This window comes from Trichechus manatus, unplaced genomic scaffold (genome assembly GCF_000243295.1).
Source record: "Trichechus manatus latirostris isolate Lorelei unplaced genomic scaffold, TriManLat1.0 scaffold00145, whole genome shotgun sequence".
Lineage (NCBI taxonomy): Eukaryota > Metazoa > Chordata > Mammalia > Sirenia > Trichechidae > Trichechus > Trichechus manatus.
This window is the reverse complement of record NW_004444081.1, coordinates 152,212-163,223: the sequence shown is the minus strand read 5'-3', so window position 1 is coordinate 163,223 and position 11,012 is coordinate 152,212. Positions and strand designations below refer to the sequence as shown.

Here is an 11,012-nt window from a genome sequence, read left to right as displayed (position 1 = left end):
AAACTGGCTTGAGTTTTCTCTTCCTCAGTCAACTGATCATAAGGAAGTCCCCATGAGGCCATAGGTGCAGACTGGGAGATGGAAGGTAACGTGACAGGAGTAGAGACCATGGGCATCTGGGCCAATTCCTCAAACAACTTGTACCGTCAGGTCCTGCTTGGGCCCGATCTTGTGTATATCACTTGCATTCAATGATGGACCTCTGCTACGCACTTATGACTTTATGACTTGGTGGTCAGATAACACCCAGTTCATGATAGGCAGCTCAGGCTCCATGGTGACTTGGTTGCCTATGGTTAAGCATTCAGTCTTTACTAAGGCCCAGTAACAAGCCAAAAGCTGTTACTCAAAAGTAGAGTAGTTATTTGCAAAAGATGGCAAGGCTTTCCTCCAAAATCTTAAGCGTTTGCACTGTGATTCACCAATAGGGGCCTGCTAATGTCTCCAAACAGCACCTCTCTCTGCCACTGACACTTCAAGCACCATTGGTTCAGCTGGCTCCTATGGCCCAAGTGGCAAAGCAGCATGCACTGCAGGCTGAACCTGTTGCAGAGCTTTCTCTTGCTCTGGGCCCCACTAAAAATTAGCAGCCTTTCAGGTCATTTGATAAATAGGCCAGAGCAGCACACTCAAATGAGGGATATGTTGTCTCCACAAAGTCCACAGAGGCCCAACAGGTACTGTGCCACCTTTTTAGTTGTGGGAGGGGCCAGATGCAATAACTTATCCTTCACTTTAAAAGAAATATCTCAATATGTCCCATGTGACTGTACCCCTAGAAATTTCACTGAAGTGGAAGGCACCTGAATTTTTGTCACATTAGTTTCTTACCCTCTAGCATGCAAATAGTATCCCTGGTTGTGCAGTGGTTAAGCATTTGGCTGCTAACAAAAAGATTGGCAGTTTGAACCCACCAGCCGCTCCTTGAAAACCCTGTGGGGTAGTTCTACTCTTCCCTGTAGGATGGCTATGAGTCAGATCTGACTCAATGGCAACACATTTGTTTTTTTTTGGTTTAGTACACAAATATCCTGCCGCTATTCATAAGGTTTTCACTGGCCAATTTTTTCAGAAATAGACTGCCAGGTCCTTCTTCCTAGTCTTAGTCCGGAAGCTTTGCTGAAACCTGTCCACCAAGGGTGACCCTGTTGGTATTTAAAACACCACTGGGAAAGCTTCCAGTATCACAAGCCACATGCAAGCCACCATAGCATGACAAACTGGCAGACTGCATGGTTTAAAATCAAGAAAGGTGTGCGTCAAGGTTGCATCCTTTCACCATATTTATTCAGGCTGTATGCTGAGCAAATAATCTGAGAAACTGGACTATATGAAGAAGAATGTGGCATCAGAATTGGTGGAAGACTCATTAACAGCTTGCAATATGCAGATGACACAACCTTGCTTGCTGAAAGTGAAGAGGACTTGAAGCACTTCCTGATGAAGATCGAAGACTATAGGCTTTCGTATGGATTACACCTCAAAATAAAGAAAACAAAAATCCTCACAACTGGACCAATAAGCAATATCATGACAAATGGAGAAAAGATTGACATTGTCAAGGATTTCATTTTACTTGGTTCCACAATCAACACCCATGAAAGCAGCAGTCAGGAAATCAGATGATGTATTGTATTGAGCAAATCTGCTGCAAAAGATCTCTTTAAAGTGTTAAAAAGCAAAGATATCACTTTGAGGACTACAGTGCGCCTGACCCAAGCCATGATATTTTCAATCATCTCATATGCATGTGAAAGCTGGACAATGCATAAGGAAGACCGAAGAAGAATTGATGCCTTTGAATTTATGGTGTCGATAAAGAATATTGAATATACCATGGACTGCCAGAAGAATGAAAAAGTCTGTATTAGAAGAAATACAACCAGAGTGTCCTTGGAAGCAAGGATGGTGAGACTTTGTCTCACATACTTTGGACATGTTATCAGGAGGGATCAATCCGTGGAGAAGGACATCATGTTTGGTAAAGTAGAGGGTCAGTGAAAAAGAGGAAGACCTCAATGAGATGGACTGACACAGTGGCTGCAACAAAGGGTCAAACATAGCAATGATTGTGAGGATGGGAGTGTTTCATTCTGTTGTACATAAAGTCACTATGAGTTGGAATCAACTTGACAGCACCTAACAACAACAACAATAGCACACAAATGTCTTACCAATAAGTCCACAGTCGTTTATACTTCTTCCTTACCAGGTCCAATTAGCATAATGTCATCAATGTAATGGATCGGTGTGGCGACCGTGAAAGGGAAAGGTGATCAAGTTCCCTGAGGACTAAATTATGACATAGGGCTGGAGAGTTGATACAACCCTGAGGTAGGGCAATAAAGGTATATTTCTGGCCTTGCCAACTGAAGGCCAACACTTCTGGTAGTTCTTCAAAACAGGTATGGAGAAAAAGGCATTAGCCTTTTAGCTACATACCAGGTACCAAGAGATATATTAATTTACTCAAGCGATGAAACTACATCTGGAACAGCAGCTACAATTGGAGTCATGACCTGGTTAAGTTTTCAATAATCCACTGTCATTCTCCAGGATTCATTTGTTTTTTGTACAGGTCAAATAGGCAAGCAGAATGGGGATGTGGTGGAAATCACCACCCCTGCATCCTTTAAGTCCTTGATGGTGGCGGTCATCAATGCAATCCCTCCAGAAACTCAGTATTGCTTTTGGTTTATTATTTTCCTAGGTAGGGGCAGTTCTAAAGGCTTCCCCTTGGCTTTTCCTATCATAATAGGCCTTACTCTACTTGTCAGGGATCCAGTATGAGGATTCTGCTAGTTGCTGAGTATATCTATTCCAATTATGCATTGTGGAACTGGGGAAATCACTACAGGATGAGTCCAGGAACCCACTGGACCCACTGTGAGCCAAAACTGAGCTAAGACTCCATTAATAACCCGACTTTCATATGCCCCTACGCTGACTGGTGGGCCACAGTGACATTTTGGGTCTTCTGGAATTAGTGTCAGTTCAGAGCCAGGGTCCAGTAATCCCTGAAAAGTCTGATTATTTCCTTTTCCCCAGTGAACAGTCACTCTCGTAAAAGGCTGTAGACCCCGTCAGGAAAGACTGGGAAAAAGATTAACAGTATAAATTTTTGGCAGTGTAGTTGGGTCCTTCCTCAAGGGGACCTGGCCTCTCCTTCATTCAAGGGGTTGTGGCTCTGTAAACTGGCACAAGTCTGTGGTTTGACTGAGGGGCCGTGACTCTCTGTTCTGGTGATTCCAGTTAGAATGCCATTCGCTCGACCTAGAATTCTTCCACTTGTACAGATCACATAAATACTTAGATTTCCAATCTATTTTACTCCTAGGAACACCATGACTAAGTAGCCAATGCCATAAATTCATATGAGTCAGACTATTCTGATTACTGCTTTTACTCCAATGTCCATTACAGTAACCATGCTCACCTTGTCTTTTGTCGACTGAGTACTACCACTTTGTCCCTACAACCATGAGGTCCAATCAGCCCCATTGTAGTTAGGTGTCTTAATTTAGTTAGGGCAGTTCCCACTGTCACATCTGACTTACATAAAATAGCAATCTTCAAGGATAAAATAGTCTTCAAGGATGCTGGGACTCCCTTCACAAATTTGTTCCTCATCATTCTGGTGAAAGGTGTGACCTCTGCACTGGCTGCTCTGAAAAGCCACCATTGCATTGTTCCTGTTTGGCTCCATGCTCGCAGCAACCACCTCCACTGTGAGCCTCCTCTGCTGCCAGGGACTCCAGCAGCTTTCGCGCCAGAGTTCCCGGACTCGCACTTTCTTTGTAATCCACTGCATCAGATCACCAGCGTGCCCCACCATGTCAGACACTGCTGTGGACACCAGCTCTGAGATCACCATCAAGGACTTAAAGGAGAAGGAGGTTGTGGAGGAGGCAGAGAATGGAAGGGATGTACCTGCTAATGGGAATGCTAATGAGGAAAATGGGGAACTGGAGGCTGACAATGAGGTAGAAGAAGAAGAGGAAGAAGGTGATAGTAAGGAAGAGGATGGAGATGAAGATGAGGAGGCTGAGGCAGCTAGGGCAAACAGGAAGCTGAAGATGATGAGGAGGACAATGTTGACACCAAGAAGCAGAAGACCAATGAGGATGACTAAACAGAAAAAAAGGAAAAGTTAAACTAAAAAAAAAAAAAAAAAGGTCACCAATACCTGATCTATTGATGCTATTCACCCTCCACTTCCTGTCTCAGACGCTAAACGTGGTCACCTTTCAAGTAGAGAGTCCCACCCGCCCACCTTGGGCAGCGCCACATGCAGATCGCGTGCATCCTCCACTACCCAACCAAAACCACAATGCGAATTTGCAACAGGGGAGGAAAAAACCCCAAAACTTCCATGGCCCTGCTTTTTTTTCTTAAAAGTTCTTTAAAAAGGAAAACTTGTTTATATTTTTATTTACTTTTTATATTTTTGTACATATTGTTAGGGGTCAGCCATTTTTAATGATCTTGGATGACCAAACCAGCCTTCAGAAAGTTCTCCGTCCGTCTTCTGACTTTACTTGTGGTGAGACCATGTTCATTATAATCTCAAAGGAGAAAAGACCTTGTTATAAAAAAAAAAGCAAAAACAACAACAACAAAATACAATCTTGTTCTGAGCATTCCAGTAACTTTTTTTGTGTATGTACTTCGCTGTACTATAAGTAATTGGTTTGTACAAGATGGTTAAAAAGGTCAAAGATAAAAAGTTTCTTTTTTTTTTTTCCTGTGAAGTTGCTGGTTTTGGTTTTTTTTTTTTTTTTTTTCCTGTTTGATGTATGTCTGAAATAATGTAGTTCAACAATAAACTGGAATTTTATTTTGCTGAGTTGTTCTAACCAAAAAAAAAAAAAGTGTGTCCATGTGTGAGTCTGTGGGTCTAACCTGATAAATCCACTCTAGCATGCCAATTTCCTTAAGCCTTTGGATACCTTCTTCTACAGTATGCCAAGGCAGATCTGGCACTTCAGCTTGATTTAGTGTGGGCCACCACGTAATCTGTGCTTCAGCGAACCAACCAAATAAACTATTAGATCCTTTCTTAACCTTTTGAGCTGAAACATTGAATGAAGGATCTTGCTTAGTGGGCCCATGTCAATAAACTCACACTGATCCAACTTCATGTTTCTTGTACCACTATCCCACACCCTTAATAGCCATTCCTACACATATTCCCTGGTTTTCTGCTTGTAAGTGTTAGAAAAATCAAGCAGTTCGTTTGGAGTGTAGTGTACCTCCTCCTGGGTCATGCTTTGTATACTTTACCTTTGGGGCTCGTTGGTACTTAAGTCTAGTTATAGGTCTAGAAGCAAATATAGGTGGTGGGGATGTGTTCTGAGAACATTCAGCTACATCTTGTAAGACATCTGCCTCAGGCGATGCCCCAGGCAGTGACTCAGAAGCCTCCCGAGGGGATGATGCAGACAAAGGCTCTTCAGACACAGTTGGGTTAATCTCATCAGATACAGGTGGAGGGGCTAATGCTTTTACTAGGGAGGGTGGCTTAGCAGAAAAAGATGGAGAGATCTCTCCAGATGGGTATGAGAGGGCTGGTTCTGCTGGCAGGAGTGATTCAACGTAATTTAGGGGCTCAGTGTCACCAGCTTCCTGTTATCTGCCCTTATGTCCCCATCCCAGGTTTCAGGATCCCATTCCTTCCCAATCAATGCCTTTACTTTAATTTCAGACATCATTTGAAGTAAGCATTTGAGTTGGAGTTGTAATTCAGCCACTCTTACAATAAGACTCTGAGTATGAGCTCTGTTACTACAAGAAATAAGGCTTTCTTTCAAGGCACAAGTGTAAACTTTGAGATCATTTATGCGGTGCTTGAGCTGTGACTCTGAGTCCCTGAGCTCGTCTCTTTTTTTCACCACTTCGTCTAACAAAAGTAAGATCAATCAACCAGCTTCCTGATATTTCTCATTTTGACAAATTGTAGAAAGGTATCAAACATGCAATCACCCAGAGCCTCATCTCTCACCAATACCTGATCTATTGATGCTAGTATTTTGCATATTTCTATTGCCACCTCATGCCATGGATTAGCAGTGCCATTTTTACTACTGGAAGCAGAATCATCAACATCTTTAAGACTAAGTAGACTTGCGAACTGTGATGGTTAAGATTGTGTGTCCACTTGGCTGGGCCATGATTCTCAGTATTTGGGCAGTTGCATAATGTTGTGACCACTTCCCTACTGAGATTTGATACGTGATCACCCCCACGACGGGATCTGCTGAGTGGTAGTGGTGGAGGCAGGGCCTGTGGCAGCTCACTGCCCCCTCAGCCTTCATCTTTCTGCCCTCTGCCACCTACCTCTTCTTGTTTGCCTTGCTGGGGCTTTTGCTTGTTCTAGATTCTGCAGCTGGCTCCTGTTCATCTGACCTCCAGTTCATGGAACTTGAGCTAGCAGCTTGTCTGCCAATCTTGAGATTCACCAGTCTTCACAGCCTGCTACAGCCCTGCTCTCTGGCCTGCTGATCTTGGGTTCATCAGCCCCTGTAGCTACCTTAATCAGCAGAAGTCGTAACAGCCCTGCTTTCCAGTCGGCTGATCTTGGGTTCACCAGCCCCTGAGGCTACGTAAATCAGGAGAATCCTCTTTCCTGCTCCACGGACTTGGGACATTACAGCCTCTAAAAACTACATGAGCCATTTCCTTGATATAATTCTCTCTATATATATTTGTATATGTATATATGCTTTACTGGTTTTGCTTTTCTAGAGAACAAGCCTAAGACATTTAGTACCAAGAGTGGTTCTAGAGAAACACAATTGTAATAATGAATTTTCTAAATTGGTTTTCAGGTCTAGTTAGTCTTAAAGATGTTGATGATTCTGCTTTCAGTGTAAAGAGGGCACTGCTAATCCATGGCGTGAGGTGGCAATTCAAATATGAAAAATATCACCCCCAAGAGACCAGGTATTGGTAAGAGGTGAGGCTCTGGGTGATCGCATGGATGATAACTTTCTACAATTTTATCGTAATGAGAAGTATAGGGAAGCTAGCTGGTTGGTCCTACTTTCACTAGACAAAGTGGTGAAAGAAAGAGATGAACTCAGGGTTTCAGAGTCAAAGCTCAAGGGCTGCATAAATGACCTCAAATTTTCCACTTGTGCCTTGGAAAAAAAGCCTTATTTCTTGTAGTAATAGAGCTGATATTGCCAAAAACCAAACTCAGAGTCTTGTAAGAGTGGCTGAATTACAACGCCAACTCAACTGCCAACCTCAAATGACATCTGAAGTTAAAATGAGGGCATTGATTGGGAAGAATTGGGATCCTGAAACCTGGGTTGAGGACATATGGGCAGATAACCAGGAAGCTGGAGACACTGAGCCCATAAATTCCATTAATCACTCCTGCCAACAGAATCATCAGCCCCTCCACTCCCACCTAATGAGATTAACCCAGCTGCATCTAAAGCACCTTTGTCTGAGTCATTGTCTGGGACATTGCCAGAGGCATATGCTTTACAAGACAATGGTGAATGTTTACAAAACAATTCCCCACTGATTTTGGCTTCTAGACCTATAACTAGACTTAAGTCCCAGAGAGCCCCAAAAGCTGAAGTACAAAGTGTAAACTAGGAGGAGGTATGCCACACTCTGAAAGAACTATTTGACTTTTCTAATATGTACATACAAAACCCTAGAGAATATGTGTGGGAATGGTTATTAAGGTTGTGGGATAATGGTGCAAGGAACATAAGCATGGATCAGTCTGAGTTTATTGATATGGGCTCACTAAGCACAGAATCTTCATTCAATGTTTCAGCTTGAGAAGTTAGGAAAGGATCTAATAGTTTACTTGGCTGGGTTGCTGAAGCATGGATTACAAGGTGGCCTACACTAAATCAAGTTGAAGTACCAGACCTGCTGTGGTATACCGTAGAAAAAGGTATCCAAAAGCTTAAGGAAATTGGCATGCTAAAGTGGATTTATCAGGTTAGACCCACAGACCCACACATGGAGAGCCCGGAGGACATACCTTTTACTACAATGGTGAGGAACAAATTTGTGAAGGGAGCCCCAGCATCCTTGAAGACTACTGTGATTGCTATTTTATTTAAGTTAGATTTGACAGTGGGAACTTCCCTAACTGAACTAAGACACCTAACTACGATTGGGCTGATTGGAGCCTGTGGTGGTAGGGGCCAAGTGGCGGCACTCAGTGGACAAAGACAAGGTGGGTGTGGTTACAGTGGTGGACATCGGAGTCAAAGCAGTAATCAGAATAGTCTGACTCGTATGGACTTATGGCGTTGGCTACTTAGTCATGGTGTCCCTAGGAATGAAATAGATAGGAAATCTACTAAAGATTTACTTGATCTATACAAACAGATAAATTCTAGGTCAAGTGAACAGCAGTCTAACTCGAATTGCTAGAATAGAGAGTCATGGTCCCTCAATCAATTCCCAGATTTGAGCGAGTTTAAAGACCCACAACCTCTTGAATGAAGGGGAGGCCAGGTCCCCTTGAGGAAGGATTCCAATACATTGCAAAAATTTTTTACTGTTAATCTTTCTCCCAGCCTTCCACAAAGGGTTCTACGGCCTTTTACGAGAGTGACTGTTCATTGGGGAAAAGGAAATAATCAGACTTTTCAGGGATTACTGGATACTGGCTCTGAATCGGCACTAATTCCAGGAGACCCAAAACATCACTGTGGTCCGTCAGTCAGAGGGGGGGCATATGGAGGTCAGGTTATTAATGGAGTCTTAGCTCATGTCCATCTCACAGTACATCCAGTGGGTCCCTGAACCAATCCTGTAGTGATTTCCCCAGTTCCAGAATGCATAATTGGAATAGATATACTCAGCAACTGGCAGAATCCCCACACTGGATCCTTGACAAATAGAGTAAGGGGTATTATGGTAGGAAAAGCCAAGTGGAAGCCATTAGAACTGCCTCTACCTAGGAAAATAGTAAACCAAAAGCAATACCACATTCCTGGAGGGATCGCAGAGATGACTGCCACCATCAAGGACTTGAAGGATGCAGGGGTGGTGATTCCCACCACATCTTCATTCAACACGCCTATTTGGCCCGTACAAAAAACAGATGGATCTTGTAGAATGACAGTGGATTATCAAAAACTTAACCAAGTCATGAATCAAATTGTAGCTGCTGTTCCAGATGTAGTCTCACTGATTGAGCAAATTAGTACATCTCCTGGTACCTAGTATGTGGCTACTGATCTGGCTAATGCCCTTTTCTCCATATGTGTTTCAGAGGACCATCAGAAGTAGTTTGCTTTTAGCTGACATGCCAGCAATACACCTTCAGTTTCCTACTTCAGAGCTATATCAACTCTTCAGCCCTAGGTCATAATTTAGTCTGCAGGGACCTTGATCACCTTTCCCTTCCTCAAGATGTCACACTAGTCCCTTACATTGATGACTTTATGCTGATTGGACCTAGTAAGGAAGAAGTGTCAATGACTCTGGACTTATTGGTAAAACATTTGTGTGCTAGAGGGTGGGAAATTAATCCCACAAAAATTCAGACCCCTTCCATGTCAGTGAAATTTCTAGGGGTCCAGTGGTGTAGGCTATATTGAGATATTCCTTCTAAAGGGAAGGAAAAGTTACCGCATCTGGCTCCTCACACAACTAAAAAGGAAGTACAACGCCTAGTGGTCCTCTTTGGATTTTGGAGGCAGCATATTCCTCATCTGGGTGTGCTACTCTGGCCTATTTATCAAGTGACTCCAAAAACTGCTAGTTTTGAGTGCAGCCCAGAACAAGAGAAGGCTCTGCAACAGGTTCAGGCTGCCATGCAAGCCACTCTGCCACTTGGGCCATATGATTCGGCTGATGCAATGGTGCTTGAAGTGTCAGTGGCAGATAGAGATAACATTTGGGGTCTTTGGTAGGCCCCTATTGGTAAATCACAGCACAGACCCTTAGGATTTTGGAGCAAAGCCCTGCCATCATCTGTGGATAACTACTCTCCTTTTGAGAAATAGCTTTTGGCTTGCTACTGGGCCAAGTGTTCAGTAGAGACTGAATGCTTAACCATGGGCCATCAAGTCACCATGCAGCCTGAGCTGCCCATCATGAACTAGGTGTTGTCTGACCCACAGAGTCATAAAGTTGTGCATGCACAACAGAACTCCATCATTAAATGGACGTAACATATACAAGATTGGGCCCGAGCAGGAGCTGAAGGCACAAGTAAGTTGTATGAGGAAGTGGCCCAAATGCCCATGATCTCTACTCCTGTCACATTACTTCCGTCTCCCAGTCTGCACCTATGACCTCATGGGGAGTTCCTTATGATCAGTTGACTGAAGAAGAGAAAACTCATTCCTGGTTTACAGATGGTTCTTTACGATATGAGACACCATTTGAAAGTGGACAGGGGCAGCACTACAGTCCCTTTCTTGGACCCCCTGAAAGACACTGGTGAAGGGAAATCCTCCCAATGGGCAGAACTTTGAGCAGTGCACCTGATTGTTCACTTTGCTTGGAAGGAGGAATGGCTAGATGTGTGATGGTATACTGATTCATGGGCTGTGGCCAACGGTTTGGCTGGATGGTCAGGGACTTGGAAGGAAAATGATTGGAAAATTGGAGATGAGGATTTATGGGGAAGAGGTATATGGATATACCTCTCTGAATGGGCCAAAGAAGTGAAGATATTTGTGCCTCATGTGAATGCTCACCAAAGGGTGATCTCAGCAGAGGAGGACTTTAATAATTAAGTGAATAGGATGACCCATTCTGTGGAAACCAGCCATCCTCTTTCCCCAGCTACTCCCATCATTGCTAAATGGGCTCATGAACAAAGTGGCCATGGTGGTAGGGATGGAGGTTATGCATGGGCCCAGCAACATGGACTTCCACTGTAGCTGGCTGTGATGATCAACGAATCTCAAGATTGGCAGGCAAGCTGCTAGCTCAAGTCCCAAGAACCAGAGGTCAGATGAGGAGGAGCCAGCTGCAGGTTCTAGTGTGAGCAAAAACCAGCTTCTCCAGAAAGTCCACCT

The 11,012-nt window shown here is 43.6% G+C and overlaps 1 pseudogene; it reads left to right on the top strand.

Annotated features, from left to right (window-relative positions):
* The first annotated feature begins 3,833 nt into the window (after positions 1-3,833).
* LOC101351267 (prothymosin alpha-like) lies at positions 3,834-4,132 on the top strand (annotated as a pseudogene).
* The last annotated feature ends 6,880 nt before the right edge of the window (positions 4,133-11,012 follow it).